General features: G+C 42.9%; 1 pseudogene; it reads left to right on the forward strand.

Annotated features, from left to right (window-relative positions):
* Positions 1-340: 340 nt before the first annotated feature.
* LOC115788179 (major histocompatibility complex class I-related gene protein-like) lies at positions 341-11982 on the forward strand (annotated as a pseudogene).
* The last annotated feature ends 1660 nt before the right edge of the window (positions 11983-13642 follow it).

Consider the following 13642-nt stretch of genomic DNA (forward strand, 5'->3'; position numbering starts at 1 on the left):
TTAGCTCCTGCTAACTCCATGAGCTTTTCCTTTCACCTTACTGTGTTAACAAAAGGTTGGTAGTAAAATGAGAAGCCATCACTTCACACTGCAGTCTGTGGGGACTGAAAGGCATTAGATGGCGCAGGATGTGACGCCCTAAACATCATTCTAACCCTCCCTGTTGTTTATCCGCTATGTCACAGCATCAGGTGGCGCTGTCTCCTGCCACCTACAGGAGCGATACGCTCTTATTAATATGTTTTTGAGGACAACACAAACGACTGATCCTGTTGTTTGGGTTGGAAGACTTGTTACTTCTCTCAGTTGTTTTTCTTGTGTTAAAGTAAAAATCCAAAAGATGAGGAACGTGTTCGTGTTACTCCTTTGCTGTCACGTTGCATCACCAGGTAAGATTTCATTTCAGGTATTTCTTGAAAAAATATGTCCCTTAACTTATAGCAACTTAAACCGCAACTTTCAATATGAATTGTGAACTGTTTTTTTTTTTCTTTTTTCTTCTTGATGGTTCCAGTGTCATAAAAGTGGCTCTTTTTTTTCTGGGCTAATCTGGTAATTTATGCTGAACATACCTGAAGCAGGTGATCTTCAGAGTCTCGGTTGTTCTCTGAACACCAGGCTGTCAACTTCAAGACTTACAGAGGAGGTCTTGAAGTTGACAGCCTGGTGTTCAGAGAACAACCTGGTACTGTACACCATGAAAACCAAAGAGATCATCATCGACTTCAGGAAGCACAGGACTGACCCAGCTCCCCTCTACATCAACGGCGAGCATGTGGAGAGGGTCCACACCTTCAGGTTTCTTGGTGTCCTCATCTCTGCTGATCTTTCTTGGTCAGATAACATCACAGCTGTTATCAAGAAGGCTCAGCAGCGACTTCACTTCCTGAAGGTCCTCAGGAAGAACAACTTGGACTCAAACCTGCTGCTGACCTTCTACCGCTCATCCATTGAGAGCCTGCTGACGTACTGTATCACAGTATGGTACGGCAGCTGCACTGAGGCAGACAGGGTCAGGCTTCAGAGGGTAGTCAAGACAGCACAAAGAATCGTTGGCTGCCCTCTCCCCTCCCTGATGGACATCTACACTCCCGCTGCATCAGCAGAGCCAGGAACATCATCAAGGACAGCTCACACCCTGGCTTTGACCTGTTTGACCTGCTGCCCTCTGGCAGGCGCTACAGGTGCATCAAAGCCAGAACAAACAGACTCAAGAACAGTTTCTTCGCCAGAGCAATCACCACCCTGAACTCACACACTCACCCACTGTAACTGTGCAATATTATATTATTCATACTGAACAATATCTGACATTCCTATATTGTGTAATATCCAGTATTCATTCACCAAGTGCAATATTCATCATCTTCATTATTATATGTATACACATATTTACTTTTCTTACAATGTACAGATGCACCAATGTATGTATATATTTTTATACATTCTATTTTTTGTATATTTTACACATTGTTTATTTCTGTATATCTCTTGATTATATTGATCATACTAGATTATAATATTTTTATAATATTTTTATTTTAGAGAGTTTGATTTTCTGTTACATGGCACTGAACAGGAGTGGCCCTCCAATCTCATTGTACATCCTGTATAATGACAATAAAGGCATTCTATTCTATTCTATTCTATTCTATTACAGTCACCTGCAAGCGCCGCGTTTTCACCGATTCTTTTATTTCCAGCATGTTTTAAACACAGAATAGATTCTCTGCTGGAGGAAAAATTGTTGCATGTGCAACTTGTTAATCCGCATCTTTCTTCACATCACAAACGTCACAAATGAAGCCCAGCTGTAAAATTACAGCAGCGCAAACTGCAGTGTAGTCTCACAGGAATGTGGGTGTATTTGTTTGGTGATGCAAAAAATTATAAATGTTTTTATTCTTGATTCTATTTTACCTACAAAACAAAGGCGAATGCTTGTTGTAATTTGACGCTATATAAATAAAACTGAATTGAATTCTAATCTGCTGCTGAGTCTCGTTTACTCTGCGGGAACTGCAGCTGTTAGAACGTGGAACACCAGCAGTGTTACATTTTACTGTTACTATTATGTTCTTTGTAGATTTTTATTACCATTTTTATCATCACCATCTGACTCATTAAGTGAAACTCCTCCGTTTAGAGTCTGAAGCAGGAAGCGTGAAAGAGAAAGTAAATATCTGTTATTTCTGAGAGGTCGAGCTTTCAGCCAGCTGAGGCAAAGGGAGCCTGGCTGTGGTGAACATCCTGTGATGCTGCACTGTAGCTGACAGGAAAGCACTGCAGTGCAGTGTTTTCAGCTGCCTTCTCTCACTGACACACACAGAACTTCCTGCAGAGATCCACAAATATAATCCTGGACTCATCTCATCCAAGCAGCACCTGTTTACTCTGCTGCCCTCTGGAAGATGCTGTAGGTCTATTAAGACCTGCAACTCCAGACTCCTGAACAAGTTTTACCATGTGCCGTAGAAGAACCGCAATGTCGAGAGGAATTGTGCAAGTGTAACGGGTGGCTTCTTCTTTCTTTCTCTGCGTTGTGTTGATTAATGATGGGCCGGACCAACAACGTAGTTTGGAGGGAATCTCCGTTTATTTGCTGATAAAGCTGTAATAAAATAAGATTCCAGTTAGCAATGGATCACTCTCAGCCCTACACAACCAAACACACAAAGACATTATTGTCTATTACAGTTGGTTTATGACTACTAAACTTTCTAAACTTTCACTCACCGCTCCTGCCGAATGCATCAGGAAAAGGGGGAGGGCGAAGCTGCTCCTTATAAAGGAGCTGTCCCAGAAAAACCAAATGTAGGGGTACAAAGACAATAACAACAGAAATGTTCTGCACACTAACAGGAGGTAAATTAAATGAACAAATGATTTGTGGAATTCTATGTAAATAAACATGAAAATAATAGAGATACGATATAATTGTAACACTATTAACAAAGAATTGGCATTGTTACACAAGATAACTGCAATGATATTGTGCTGCTAGTATCAAGAATACCCTGGCTGTGCATTATTTATTTTTTACACTTTCCAATAATTTATTATTGGAAAGTGTTCCTGTGTCTGTTTTGTCGTTGTGTCTTGGCCCTTCTCTGTGTTTAGTTCCCTTCCTGTTGTTTCCTTGTTTGTGGTGTTTAGGTTCCCTCTCCTGTAGCCCTTAGTGTCCCTCTCTTGTCTTGTGTCTGTCTTCCTCGTGTTGTCAGCCTGTATTCAAGTAGGTGTGTGTGTGTCATATGTTTAGATTCCCTCTGTGTCAGGTTTTTGTGTGTTAAGTCTGCGTGTGCGTCATGGTTGGTCACTTCCTGTTTTATTTTGACAGTCTCGTGTCCGATGTGCTTTGTGCCTGTCTCCTCTGTGTAATTATGTTTAGCTGTGCCCCTCACCTCTTGCCTCTTCCCCTGTTATCCCTTTGTGTATTTATTGTCTGCGTTTGTCTTTGTCAGGTCCTCGTTGTCGTGTCTATGTTGGCGTTCCTGGTGTGTGTTTTTCGTGTTTCGAGTTTTCATGCTGGCTCCTGACCAGCCTGGTCATTCTGAGTTTGAACAATAAGATGAAGTAAAATTTAACTCTTACCTTTGAGTCCTGCAGTGTGGTCCTCTCAGCCTTGCCTGCCGCAGCAGTCATGACATTTAGGTTCTCTAATGACAATAAAGGCTTTCTATTCTATTCTATTGTTACGTGTGTCTGTGGTAGCATGATGAACCGTATGCAGCTCTGAATATGACAGAACTGCAGGTTAATTAAGTGACTCTTTCTTGGCTGCAGATGTGGATTAACATGTTTGTGTACTGTGATCATCTAGACATACTGGCCATACACGCTTAGGGGTCAAGACAATCTCAGGAGCAACAACAGTCACTTTTTTAGAACTGGAAATGTAATTTTTCTTATAAACAGTACTTCATCACTGGGTGGCCTTCCAGTGTTTGTGTCTCTAAAACTTTGTGTCAGTTATTTTTTTTTTCTAGATAATCCTGAACCTGAATAAAGTTAATATTTAACCTTCTTAAATAATACAAGAAAGCATGTAAAAAAAATGTCATCTAATTCAATATTCATCAATTTTACAGTAAGACACTCCTTGAAGTTTTTCTCCACTGAAACCCCGGAGCCCAGAACATCTCGGAGTTTGTGGCTGTGCTTTTGTTGATGACGTTCCGATCGGTGGCTGCAACAACATAAGAGGGGTGGAGGGTAAAGAAGACTGGATGAAATTATTTATGGCTTATCCTCAGCATGTGGAGACGTATATATCTGAATGTCTGGATAGTCAGCACTTCTTCAAGGCTAACATTGAGAGTTTGAGGCAACGCTTCAACCAATCTGAAGGTCTGGATTGGTTTCACTTCTTACTGTTGGAATCTTCATTATCCTGATTTGTTTTAAAATGGCAAAGACATCAGCATCCAATCAAAGATTTAGATCACATTAGAAATAATCTAATTAAAATTAAATCTTTAGAAACTGCCTATGCTGCTTCACCACAAGAACATATAATTAACAACATGAGGAAACTAAAACTGGAGTTAAATGAAATAATTGATAAAAGGACACAATTCATGTTGCAGAGGTTGCGTTAGAAAACTTCGAACATGGAAATAAATCTGGAAATTTTTGGCTAACCAGTTAAAACTAAATAAGAAAAAACAGCCATTTATTCTATTAAAGACTCAAACTGGTAATATTACCCACGACCCACAACAAATAAATACTCTTTAGAGACTTCTATGAAGCCTTATACTCATCGCAGATTAATCCATCTGATGCTGAAATTGAAGAATATCTTAATAAACATTAATCTACCTAAACTAAATGATGAGCAGGCCGCGACTCTTGATTCGCCTCTTTCATCATCTGAATTTTACGAAGCAATACAGCATCTCCCAAATAATAAAGCCCCAGGCCCAGATGGTTTTCCAGCAGAGTTTTATAAAGAATTTTGGTCTGTACTAAGACCCTCTTTTCTCAGAATGGTGGCTCAGATTCAGAGCAATCATGCGGTCTCTCCAAACATGAACTCTGCTAACATTAGTCTACTTCTTAAACCAGGCAAAGACCCCACACTCCCATCCAGCTACAGGCCAATCTCTCTGATTAATGTAGACCTTAAAATAATTTGCAAAGTCCTTGCCAGAAGGTTAGAAAAAATCACTCCATCTATTATACATCCAGACCAAACAGGTTTATCAAGGGTCGCCACTCTGCCAATAATACACGCAGACTGATAAATATAATAGATTACTGTTCTATTAATAAATTAGAAACCACAGTTGGCTCTTTAGATGCAGAGAAGGCATTTGATAGGGTAAATTGGAAATTTCTGTTAGCAGTTCTACACAAATTTGGATTTGGGTCATCCTTCAAAAACTGGATCAGAACATTATACAGCGCTCCAAATGCACGTGTTAGAACAAATGATCTTATTTCCCAAAGCTTCAGTCTGCAGAGAGGCACCAGACAGGGCTGCCCACTTTCTCCTTCACTCTTTGTCATTTTCATTGAACCACTAGCAGCAACAATCCGACAAATGTAGATATTAAAGGAATTCAAACAGAAAACACAGACCATAAGATAAGCCTTTATGCTGATGATGTATTACTTTTCCTTGAGAACTCACAAACTTCTCTTCTAAAAACAATCACACTTATAGATAAGTTCTCATCTATATCAGACTACTCCATCAATTGGAGTAAATCAAACGTTTACCTCTAAATTGTAATTTCAGAACACCACGACCACCTCACTACAATCTGGCAATATTAAATATTTAGGTGTTAATTTTTCCCCCAGGCTGTCAGACCTGGTACGGTTGAATCATATTCCTCTATTAAAAACCGTAGAGGATGATCTCACACGTTGGAACTCTCTACCTATATCTATCATGGGGAGAGTTGCCACAGTAAAAATGATGATTTTGCCTAAAATCAATTATTTGTTTCACTGATCCCTAATAAACCTTCTGTTGCCTGGTTTAAATCTCTAGACTCAAACATTTCAAAATTTTTGTGGAAAAATAAACCTCAAGAATAAGTTTAAAAACTTTACAAAAGCTAAAATGCAGTGGTGGTCTAGAACTCCCAAACTTTTATCACTATTTCTTAGCCAATAGATACAGTATATTTCAAGATGGATCAAATCAAGCCCTTTAGACAGCCCATGGCTGGATTTAGAACAAACACTCTGTGGAAAAGTGAAAATCTCTGACTTACCTTTCATTAGCGTCAGTATTAAACATCATAGCGGTTTTTAAAAGTCTTAACATAAACACCTCTCTGACAGCCTGGTGGGAATTCTTAAAGATAACAAAGTCTTCACTTATCCCATGTGAACTGACACCCATTTGGAACAATCCAGATATATGTCAGAAAAAGACAGTACTGAACTTCTCAACATGGCAAGAGAAAGGAATAAAGAATTTAGAACATGTTATTCACGATGGGACCTTTATTTCATTTGAAGAACTTATTTCCAAATATGAAATTAGCAATAGCAAATTTCTCGAATACCAGCAGTTGAGGTCTATCATACAGGCAAGGTTTAATTTAAATAATTTAAAATTAGAAACCCCCTGTACTGGTAACAGAATTTCTAAATCTTTATACCCCTAAATTATTATCAAAAATATATAAGTTATTATTAAAATTAATGATTCAATATCCCTCCCAACTACAAAATGGGAGCGAGATCTTTCCATTAACACAGAGGAAAACTTCTGGACACAGATATGTTTAAACACTTTCAAAATGACTAAAAGTCCGAATTTACAACTTATACAATACAAAACTCTCCATAGAATACATTATACAGGACACAGGATGTTCCAAATGGGCCTCAGAGACACAAATATATGCACCCACTGTTCAGGCAACCATACTGAAAACTATATGCATGCAGTTTGGTCTTGTACACCTGTTCAGAGGTTCTGGCAGAGGATATGTGAGGAATTATCCACATGTTTTAATTGCGATATCCCAACATCACCAAAACTGTGCATTCTAGGTGATTTAAGTGAATTAAACATGGAAACAAATATATCACACATAGTTCTTACTACCTTATGCATCGCTAAGAAAACTATCCTCATGAATTGGAAATCAAAAAATGATTTATGCATTACTCACTATAAGAATCTACTTTTAGACCACATTAGTTTGGAAAGAATGTCTGCCACCTCTAAAAATCAACTGGCAAAATTTGAATCTCTCTGGTCCCCACTGATCAGCTCCATCGCATGATGGGGGTGACGAGCTGTGGTCTAGTTTCACGGCGCACCCGGTAGGTGGCTGGGGGTGGGCCGGGAGGGCCTGGGTGTCTGATGGCTCTGGCCTGGAGGCGGTGGCTACCGTTTTGTGGTTTCTGTGTCCGGGCCCTGGTTGTTGGTGGTGGGGACTTGGATGGTGCTCTTATGGTCGTGGGGTGTGGGGCTCGGGATCCCGTGGTGGCGGTGCTGGCCCCGTCCGGGTGGCCGGCTTCCTCTGTGGGGGCCGGGGTGCGGGGGTCGGGGCCCTGGTGCCCGGTGTTGCCCGTTTCCTGGCTGGGCCCCTCCCTGCGCTGGAGGGGTCTGTGCCCCCTTGGGCGCGCCGCCATGTGGGGTGGGTTGGCTGTGTCGGGGTGTCTGGCTGGCATTCCGGGATTCTGGGTGCCCTCCCCCATGGGGTGGTGGGGCGCTCAGGTGAGGGAGCAGCAGTTGCCCCACACGGGGCCGGTTGGTGCTAACTCAGGACCACTGTGTGCGTGTGTGTGTATGTGTGAGTATGTGTGTGTCTGTGTTGTGTGTGTGCGTGTGTGTGCGTGCGTGTGTATGTGTGCGTACGTGCGTGTGTGTGTGTGTGTGCGATATTTGTTGTCCTTTGTATGCATGTGGGGTGTGTGTTGTGTCCTGTTCGCAGTGGGGCAGTGGGTGCCGGCCTGGAGTACGGTGGCGTCCTGGGGGTGCGGTCACCTCAGGCACTGGACCTGCCTTCCCTGGGCTGCGGGGGGGTGTAGGGAACTGGGGTGCCTAGTGAGCCAGTAGCTAGCTGGCTCTCTTCCTCTGGGGGGTAGTCCTCTGCCTCCCGGTCATATTTATCCGGGCCCCTCCCCTCCTCCCACTCAGTTTAACATCACATTATGCACACATAGGTTCTCGGGGAAGGGGGGCTCGTGCTGCAGTGAGTAGGGCCATCACCTCGGCTCTGCTCGCTGTGCTGCGTGATGTCCCACTCCTCCTTTTTTAATTGCATTATACAGCTCACAACACATCATAGTACATATAGGGCCTTGGGGGGCAGGTGTGTCACACAGTGGTTAGTGGGTGGCACTGCTGAGGTGGCCCCACTTGTCTGTTCACTGCTGCCTGCACCTCAATTTTATTTACATTTTAGACATTGAGGGCCTTGGGGGGACGGTGTGGATGGGCGCTGTTATTCAGTGCTCATATTACATCTGTCCCTCCAATTTTAAAAGCACTGTAGTTTTCACACAGCCATACACATTCTTCTCAGTACATACACTCACATCACCCCCCCAACACGCTGAGTGGGAGGAGGGGGCGGGCGGGCCTTCTCACACCCCAGTTCCATGCACCCCGCCTGGGATGGGGACTGGCTCATTGTTCGGGGCTGGGTTGGCTGCTTCCCTGGGTTGCCGCTGGCTTGGTGCTGGTACCCGCTCTTCCACATTAGGTGTCCAGGTATGTTACATGTGCGTATGCATGAGTGTGTGACTGGTGCATGCGAATGTGCGTGCGTGTGTATGTGCGTGTGTGTACATGAGGGAACGACTGGTACGTGTGTGTGTGTGTATGTGCGTGTGAGTGTGAGTGTGTATACATGAGTGTGTGACTGGTGCATGCGAATGTGCGTGCGTGTGTATGTGCGTGTGTGTACATGAGGGAATGACTGGTACGTGTGTGTGTGTGTGTACGTGCGTGCTTGTGAGAGTGTGTGTGTGTGGACAGCTGGGCCTGGGTTGGTGGCTTGCCAAGCCTTGGCACCTGTGGGACACGGAGGGTGGGAGTTACCCCTCCCTACCGCTCCACGCTGCTCCCCACTGGTCGTCACTGCCGCCCCTGGGGTGTGGGTGCCCGTGGGTCCCGGGGTGTGTGGCCGGATGTCTCGGCATGGTCTTTGGCCTGCTCCCTTGGCGGCCGTGGCCTGGGGGTGGCTTGGGCCTCTTTGGCACGTGGGGGGGCTCTGCCGGGTGTCGGGCTGCTCTCGGGCGCTTGGGGCCTCGGGGGCCGCATGCCTGGCTCGTGCTGGGGGTGCCGGCCTGCCGGGGGGGGTGGGCTGCCCGTCGTCTCTGGCGCTCTGGACTCTAGCCCCTGGATTGTGGGGGTTCCGTCTGTAGCCTCCCTCCTTCCTCTTCTGGGGAGTGTACACGGTTGCCATCGGGATGTGTGGCCCCAAGTCTTCTGAGCTCCTGTGCTGTGGATGGCCTGGGTCCCCTGGGTCCTTCCCTATCTGCCTCTGGATCGCGGGGGCATGGTTGCAGTTTCTCGCCCTCATTATCGAATACATTGCATGACAAAGGTGCATACACACACATTACTACAAACAACAAACGTGTGTGTGTGTGTGTGTGTATATGTAGGTGCATATGGGTGTGTGTATGGATGTGTGTGTGTGTGTGTGTGTGTGAGTATATCAACCCCTTTTATTTATTTATTTATTTATTTATTTTTTTTCTCTCTATCTCCTTTCTTCCTTTTCTCTCCCCCCCCCCCCCCCCTTTTCTCCCCCCCACCTCTTGTTCTTGCCCCTTCCTTGTTGCCTGTCAGACTTGGCATGAATAACTAAATAAAAAGATAAATAAATAAAAATAAAATTGCAAACATTAACAAGAAGAGCCTATAGGAAACATATAGAGCTGTTCTTGTCAAAGCAAATATGTTTGGTACATCAGTGCATTCGGATCATCATTCCGATTGTGAAAGATGCCAGACATGACAGGCTAAAAGAAAAAAAAAAAAAAAAAAAAGAAAAAAAAAAAAGAAAATAATCTAATCTATTTGATGTTCAGTTTATTTTTTCAACCACACTTCTTAAATTAGAAAAGAAGAAAGAGTGAATTAATTCAAAGGGGGGGGGTTGCACCTAAATCCTGGTTTTTGTGCCAGTAATAGCAGGTGTAGAGTGTCTGTTTTTGTGTTTGTATTGTTTCTTTGCTGTACTTTATACTCTACCAATTATAAAAGACGATCACCACATGATCAGCTTCCAGCTACACAGCTTCCTGAGAGTGCTCTCTGAACGACTCTCCCAGTGTCACCTTATACACACATAAACACATGGACACACAAGGAAGTAGTGTAAGCGAAAAAGGAAGTAACCCATACAACTGACATTTACAGAGTTCCACTATTCTGTGTATGTGCTGCTTGCAAGCCACCAGTTTTGTCTCTACTATAAAAAAACACAATTTGCCTTTTTGCTGTAGCTAAAATAAAAGTATGACACTAATATAAACTTTCATCTCTCTTAATAAAAAGAGAACTTGGAGAAGAGTCGGAGGCGACGTTAAAACCGCTATCACATTCATCAGTCAGTCAGATGTAATCATTCAATAGTAATTCAGATAAGCATGATTATTATAACCTACACATGATATCAGCTATGAGCTCTGCTGACATTTCTGTAGTTTCCTGCAGTCATTGTCTCTGTTTTTCAGGTGTTCATATTTTGCAAAGGATGGATGGCTGTGAATGGGATGATGAGACTGGAGAGCTTAATGGGTTCAACCAGTATGGTTATGATGGAGAAGATTTTCTAGCATTTGACCTGCAGACACTGACATGGATCGCTCCAAAACCTCAGGCTGTCCTCACCAAACTGAGATGGGATGCTGAAAAATCTCGATTAGAACACAATAAACTCTTTATCTCTGAATGCCCTGACTTTTTAAAGAAGTATGTGCAGTATGGGAGGAGCTTTTTGGCATCATCAGGTAAAGTTACATAATCTTATTTAGTGAAATGAAAAATGCCTTTTTTTTTAAACAGAATGAAACAGCTGCCGTCTCTCTCCAGTTCTTCTCTCAGTGTCTCTCCTCCAGAAGTCTCCCTCCTCTCCAATCAGCTGCCACGCTACAGGTTTCTACCCTCACAGAGCCATGATGTTCTGGAGGAAAGATGGAGAGGAGATCCATGAAGGTGTGGATCATGGAGAGATCCTCCCCAACAATGATGGGACCTTCCAGATGAGTGTTGATCTGAAACTCTCATCAGTCACACCTGCAGACTGGGAGAGGTACGACTGTGTGTTTCACCTCTCTGATGTCAGCAGTGACATCATCACCAAACTGGACAAAGCTGTGATCAGGACCAACATGGGTAAGACTGGATCCTGCAGGGTTTGGAAACTATTGTTTGAGATTTTCTTGCTTTCAGATTAGATCCTTAATCCTGGGCTTACTGTTACTGTGATTATTAATAATATAAATGTAAATATAAGTCTGGGTTAAAACTGGAATTCAATAAAAGCAGTGAGGTCCCACACAGTCTGATGTATCTGTACTTCAGAGTGCACAGGAGGAGTAACTAATGTTGGAGTAATGTGGAATCACTGAGTAGTAATGGTTTGGTGCTCTTCATTGTTTCACTCAGAGAGGTCAGACTCATCAAGTATTATCCAGTCCACAAAGTTGCTGACTGTTCCTCTGTATTAACCTCACCCCACTGACCCCCACCACTCTTGAGGCCAACAACAGCTGAGTCCTCAGTATTGTTGGAAGCAGCTGTCAGTGTTGTACTGGAAATCAGAAGTGTACAAGCTGCACAGGAATGGGGACAGAACAGGGGTGCCCCTGTGTTTAGCATTTTGCTCTCTATTTTCAAATATCGCCATCTTTTGTTCCACAGAGAAGCCCACTGACATGGTGATCATCAGTGCTGCAGTGGTGGTTTTAGCCTTCATCCTCATCACAGCTGTGACAGTTGTGGCTTACAAAAAGAAGAAAGGTGAGAAATCTGAATGGAGGAAATACTGAGTTCATGCTTTATTCCATAAAGTGTGTTTGTATGCAAGAATCTGAAGTATAACCTTAGTGCTACAGTGACATGACAGTAGAATGATGACACGAGAAGGAAATGATCATGTAAATAGAAACAGAAATGTAGTGTAACAGTATTCAGTGGGGAAGTCCCACAATATTTATGTGCATTAAAAAAAAAACTGAATATTGATTGTTTTGTTTTGTTTCAGCAGAATGTTCTCCACCCTGTAAGTAAAACCTGCTTTTATTGTATTTGCAAGTTGTCAGATGTGATGTGCCATTAAAGATATTTGAGAAGGAACTTAGAACAACTATATATTTATGCAACAGCAAAACCCTCATGGTGTCCTGCCAATACCTGTAAATCCCTCCAAGTACATTTGAAGACTTCTCACAAATCCAACTAAATACACAATATTGACAAAATAAAGATGATTACAGTAAACAAGGCAACATGTAAAATGATGTTTTCTAGATTAAAATAAAAATAAATCTAATATATTCCTCACTAGCTGCATGCTGCAAAAAGAGAAATATGCCGCTTTTCCATTAGTACTTACTCAGCGCGGGTAGACTCGACTCGGCTCTCATCTTTTGTTTCCATTGCAGTTGAGTACCGCTGAGTACCATTGAGTACCATCTCAATGTGGGTGGAATCAGTATAGCAGTGCTTGCAGTAGTCTCTTAATGTAATTTGTAACACAACACAACAACGGATGAGATAGAGGCAAGCTAACATAGCTCATGCCAGTTTTCTATTGTCATCATGCATCGTGCAATATTTTAATGGATGAAGGTTATCATTGCTAAGTATTAACCCTATATCCCTGAACATGTTGTAATCGACTCAGAGTATTTCAAAAGTGCCACCATTCACATACTTCTGGCAACAATTACCGTAATAATACCACAGTAATACCCTAAGTTGGGTGTGAAGTGCAGATTCTCAGCTTTCAGAAACCTTTTGAATTTTTCCAATAGGACAAACAATCGCATAATTACGGTAATTCAAAGTTCCTTTGATCAGCTGCCTCAGGCTCAGTGTTTAGGCTTTTACACACCGGACGCGTAAATATGTGCGAATGTGTCGTGCGTTAAAAATATTTTTTGGACTCTCCTGTTCTTAATGCAGCCGTTCACACCGACCGCGTCATTTCACAGGACGAATTTGCGGCATTTATTTTTTCGGATCAAGTTCGATTTTTCTGACTTTCGCAAGCGAACAAACAGGTCTGACCAATCAGAGTGCTGCATTTAGCAGCATGTGACTTCATAGCTCAAAACGTGCCCGATGTACTGAATATTCAGTGATGTGGGAACAGTAAACTCGTACTATTTTACCTCAGACACAGCTACACGCTGTTCTGAGCTAGTCGGCTCTCTGAAATTATTCTCTGCCTCCTCCCATGTGATCCCAGCTCTGCCAACAACTGTCCCACTGATATCATGAAGTATGCGTGAAAGCAGCCATGATGCAGCTTCAACTCCGGGATCAAACCATGAAACTCTCCCTGCTGCTGCTGCTTTCTTTTGAGTTGGATGAAACCAGAATCTCTGTTTCTTCCTTCTCTTGTTTAGAAACATCACAACCTCATTACATCATCGTTTGATGTCAGCTTCATTTCTATCAGTGTGTTTTATGAGGGCGATTTAT

The sequence above is a fragment of the Archocentrus centrarchus genome, chromosome 11 (genome assembly GCF_007364275.1).
Source record: "Archocentrus centrarchus isolate MPI-CPG fArcCen1 chromosome 11, fArcCen1, whole genome shotgun sequence".
Classification (NCBI taxonomy): domain Eukaryota; kingdom Metazoa; phylum Chordata; class Actinopteri; order Cichliformes; family Cichlidae; genus Archocentrus; species Archocentrus centrarchus.